General features: G+C 37.7%; 1 pseudogene; it reads left to right on the top strand.

Moving 5' to 3' along the window:
* The first annotated feature begins 369 nt into the window (after positions 1-369).
* On the top strand, positions 370-1,305 carry LOC114215170 (developmental pluripotency-associated protein 4 pseudogene; annotated as a pseudogene).
* Positions 1,306-5,548: the final 4,243 nt, after the last annotated feature.

Here is a 5,548-nt window from a genome sequence, read left to right as displayed (position 1 = left end):
CTTTGTTTTGGTATATGTTTATCTCCTGCTTCTGGACTATAAGAGTACTTTTTTTTTTTTTTTAGTTTGAATGCATTCAGATGGGACATATATATTCTCCATTTTAATAGTACTCCCCATCGACAGATACTCATTTCACTTTATTTATTTTCTTTGTGACCAGTGCAGGTGCTTAATTTGATGAACTATTCTGTACCTATTCCTTAGAGTACAGAATAGAGATAAGTTTTTCACTCAACTACACTTAGAGATGGAGAGAGTTTTACATTTTCTTCTAGTCATCATTCAGTGGGACAGAGATAAGAAATGTCTTGCCCACATTTCAGAAGTAAGAATTTTCTTTTTGTCAACCTTGACTTCTCTTTGGATATGGTGAAAGCAAAAGACAAAAAGAACTCCACGAAGAAGTCACGGGAAGACTGACTTGCAAACCCCAACCTGTGTCAGGAGAGGCCAAAGACAAAGAGGAGTCTTCTGGTGAACCAAAGTTACAAAGAAACTTAGAGAACGGGACCAAAAGGAAAAGATCTATGAAAGAAGACCAAGCTTCCTGTTCAGAAAAGATAGCACAAGGCAATGGAAGAGTAAGGCTTCAGAAGAAGACACCGATTTCACCAGTACCTTCCAAACTGCCACCAGCCAATCCGCTTCACCGAGACACCTTGCTGGCCTGGTACCAACAACTAACGCACCAAAGGCCAGAAATTAGATGCAATTAAATGACTCTGCAAATATGTTTGCCCTGATCAGAAGACAAACATTCCTGTCACTGCAAAGGACGCCAAGATAGTCACACAGTCACAAAGGAGATCAAAGATGGACAAGGGGGAAATGTCCCTGGAACGTTCGGGGGAAAAAAAAGCTGTCTTCTGATGGAAGTACCCTCATGAAGTGGTTGTTCCCTCTGAGGGTGGAGGGTGTCTGCCCTTTTTGGGTCTAATGCTCTCCTGTAAAGAGTCCACACCGTTGTGACAACTTCAGCCCCAGATGCTGTGTTTGCCTCCTGGTCCAGGACTGGGCATCCGGACTGGGAAGATGGAGACAGAGGAGTCGCCACAGGAGGCCTATGGTGTCAGGCGGTGTGCAGTCCCTGGGAGACGTCCTCCTGCAGACAAAAAGTATTGGGTTCGCCTGCAATTTCATGCAGGACAAGCCCGGGTGCCTGAAAAACAGGAGAGTGTGCATACTCTTCTTGCTTCCTGCCTGCGATTTTCCATGCGCTCCTCCACCCTGCACCTGGAAGACAATATGCTGTGCCCCAAATCTGTTAGGAGGAACAAGGTGTTAATGAGAAGCCTCCAATGAGATTATAATACCAAGAAAAAGGGTACAGGTGTGATTATAATTAATGGTAGAAAGGGAACTATGTTCAACTCTGCAGTGCGACTGATAAGATAGCTGGACGGCAGGCTGCCCACACATTCTCTGCATCCCGCTTACAGGGCACACAGGCTGGCGGGGGCAGATGACACCCTCACACCCCCAACACAGCCTGCGGTTTCATGGGTTGGAATACAGAGGCTCTTATGTTTGAAACTGGAAAACATTACGGAAATTACCACCCATTCCAGTTAATAAGATGAAAAGGTCCTTGGTACTACCAAATGTTTACCCTTCTGAAATAGAAAAGACCTTAACCGTTCTTTTATTTTTTTTTAAAGATTTTTATTTATTTATTGAGAGAGAGAGAGAACTATAGAGAGAGAGCACAAGAGGGAGGAGGGCCAGAGGGAGAAGCAGACTCCCTGCTGAGCAGGGAGCCCAATGCGGGACTGGATCCCGAGACTCCAGGATCATGACCTGAGCTGAAGGCAGTGGCTTAACCAACTGAGCCACCCAGGAGCCCCTTAACAGTTCTTTTAAAGGGGGATCCAGAGCTGAGCATCATGGAGAGGTAGAGGAGAAAACACGGGTGTACTTCTGTGCTGGATTTCCCTTCAAGCCTCGGGGATTCTGACTCCTCTAGAGACTGCTACCTTCTCAAGTTTAGGACTTCAAAATGTTGAGTATTTTATTTTACTTATTTTATTTCTTTAAATGTTGAGTATTTTAAACCAAAGGGAAAGCTATTATTCTTTTCCCACTCTCGAAAACATACTCAATATACAAGACAACAATTTTTGACATTTTCTTAATAACCTGAGACTGTTATTGTGTGTCTCTGCAGTAAAAACGCAGGACACTTTGCAGGGATTATTTGCACTCATAACTGTTATGTAATTTCTGCTGCTTAAAAATGTTTAAAATTGGGACACCTGGGTGGCTCAGTTAGTTAAGCAATCTGTCTTCAGCTCAGGTCATGATCCCAGGGTCCTGGGATGGAGTCCCACATCAGGCTCCTTTGCTCAGCAGGGAGCCTGCTTTTCCCTCTGCCTCTGACGCTCACCTGCTTGTATTCTCTCTCTCTCTGTTCCTCTTTCTTTCTGACAAATAAATAAAATATTTAAAAAGTTTAAAGTTACTTCTGAATCATAAATACAAAATGTATTGGATTTTAAATCTGCATATAAAATCATCTATTGTATATAACAGACCACATGCATTGGGGGCAAATTATTGTTAATATTCTTAACTCAGGATTAAGACAAAAATCATGATTTTCTTTGGCATGATTCTTCCTTAAAACCACTCAAATTAGTTATGATTAACACACAAAAAGCTGTACATTTAATGTATATAATTTGATGAGTTTGATTCATTTTTTACTTTTTTTGTGTACTTCCTCAATTTATAGTCCTGTGACTCTTAGAAAAGATCTGTTTTTCAGTTATCTTGTGTTTTCATGGCAGTTTCCAATATTGTTTTATTGTTATGGATTTGTGGATTATGAGATTTTTTTCCCCCTCCAAAATGTACTAGTAGTAGAGTTGGAAAGTTTGTAATCATCATGATATAGACAGATTTGGGCAACAATCCTCAATAAATGTTAAAAACTGGAAAAAAAAAAAAAAAGGAATGTCTTGCCCAAAGAAAGATACACAGCAAAGCAGGTAAGAGTATGAACTAACCAGGTTCTATGTACTCCTTATTTTTTGTTCATACTATTAATACACTGTTTATCACATTGTAAGTGCTTGTTAATATGCCCTGTCTCTCCATTAGAACAAAAGTTCTGAATTCAAATAATTGTCAGCTCAATATCCAGCAAATAGTAAGCACTTAATAAACAAGAGTTAAGTTATTTTTCCAGTGTAACAGGTGGAAATTAATTTGCTTTAATGCTCTTCTCACTCTCTCAGCTATCTCTTTTTGCCATTGTTTGTTTCCATTTTTGAATCTCTTTTTCAGTTCAGTCCTTTTGACTTTAAGGTGGGAAGGAAATTTTAAAAAAAAGATCATTAATTTTTTGGGGCCTTTCATCATCTCAGTGCATCAGGCTGAAAAGGCCGAATGGAAACCTGTTTGCCAAAACAGCTTATGTATTCCTGTCAACTTCTGCTTGCTGAAAACATACATCTTTCACAGCAATGAAGAGATCTGGACCCAAAAAGCAATGAGTTTGCCTTCCTTTCCAACTCATATCATGTTGTACATTTGGAACCAAGAGCTAAGATATTTTATTCCTCTCTTATCACCAAAAGAAGCTTAACTGTTTTATGATGCCTTTCAATGCAGGTGATTGGTGAAGCTCAAAGAAGAGTTATACACAATTTGACCATGAAGTCTTGATACTTTCCATCAAGTTCCCTGAAGATGCACTGTTTTTAAAAGGAATGATTCACTTTAGCAAGCCCTAAAAAACAAATTCTGTAAGACTTACTAATCAAGAAGCAAATGAGTAGGCAGTATGGGTATGTAAATCCCAAGCTAGACCATAGTTCCAACATGCCAATGATCTAATCCTTTTGGTCATAAGGACATCTATGGTCTATCTATAATGTAACAATAAGCATGGATCCAAGACAAGTGTGTGGTGTGCAACATCCTATACCTCTGAGAGAGACAGAGCTAAGTTTAACACTGAAAGTGTATTTGACACACATGCAGTTTTAACAATTACAAACTATCTTTATTTATACCTATATTTATATCTCTCTATCTCTATACCCATTATCTATCATCTATTTATCTATTATCTATTTATCTATCTATTATCTATCCATTATCTGTTTACCTATCTATATCTATCTATCATCTATCTATCTATATAATTCTATCTATCTATCTAGAGAACTAAGCATCCTGTGTACATTTCAACCTAGGGGACAGTGCCCAGTAGAGTTTCTATTTATAATTTCATAATGCAGTGTAAGTTACTGTTTTATAATTTTCTAATTTCCAAATGTTTTCTTAAAAAGTTACTCATGTAAATTAAGATGCTTCCAAATTGTATTCAATATATCATTGTCTTTGGGCAACAGTAAAAGCAAAATAATTGATCCAGAATTTTAATGACAGTTACAAATTATTACAATTCTTTAAATATATTTATAAATTTATTCAAATGCTTAATACTTAATTTTTATTATTCTTTATTATCATTCACACCACTAGAGCTCCCCTCTTTTGACATTTGGCATAAACAAATAATTTTGAGATAAATAATTTTACAGATAAACTTAAGAATATTGTATGGGTATGAATCACTGAAATTTGGGGGAATTAAAATTGAAAGAAATAAAGACAGTAAGCTTATGTACAAACTCAAGAATGTAATTCTTATGCGGTGCCTGGGTGGCTCAGTCAAATATCTGCCTTCAGCTCAGGTCATGATCTTAGGGTCTCAGGTTTGAGCCCCACATTGGGCTTCCTGCTCAGTGGGGAGTCTGCTTCTCTCTCTCTCTCTCTCTCTCTTCCTCTGCCCCTCTCCACTGTTTGTTCTCTCTCCCTCAAATAAATAAAATCTTAAAAAAAGAATGTAATTCTTATGGATATTAAAAATGCTGAGACTACATGTTAACTTTATTTCTCTTATAATTCTTAAGAATTAGTGTGTAAATTCAGGTATTAACTTACCATGTTTATTCCAGTCTACAGAAAGATACAGTTTAATTTTTTCCAGTATTAAGTAAATGCTTAGTCCAATGTAATTATATAAAAACTGTTACATTAAAAAAAGAGACTGTATATTTCACTTGACTAATCACCCTAATCACCTAATAAACCTGTACTTGATTTTTCCCAATACCATTAATAAAGTTTTAAGTTTTTCGGGGCATCTGGATGACTCAGTCGGGTCCTGATCTAAGGGTTGTGAGATCGAGCCCTTCAGTGGGCTCCACACTGGGCATGGAGCCTGCTTCAGATTCCCTCTCTCCCTCTCCCTATGTCCCTCCCCACTGCCCCTCTCTCTCTCTCCTCCTCCTCTCTAAAATAAAGTTTTATATTTTTCCCTTTTACTAGTTTAAAGTTGTCTATAGTCTCCTAAAATTTGATGAAAGATTAATTTAACATCATTTGATATCCAATTAAAAGCCAAGATAAATGTGATTTTATAACTACATAGTGCCTTCATGTACTATTCAACATCTTTATAAACCTATCAACATATGAGAAAAAAATGAGTTGTATTAGTGGTTCTCAAAGTTTAGTCTCAGACCACCAGCAA

Source organism: Eumetopias jubatus, unplaced genomic scaffold (genome assembly GCF_037043125.1).
Source record: "Eumetopias jubatus isolate StellerSeaLion01/CBP00866 unplaced genomic scaffold, mEumJub1_p1.0 scaffold_13, whole genome shotgun sequence".
Taxonomy (NCBI): Eukaryota; Metazoa; Chordata; class Mammalia; order Carnivora; family Otariidae; genus Eumetopias; species Eumetopias jubatus.
This window is presented reverse-complemented; position numbering and strand designations above follow the sequence as displayed.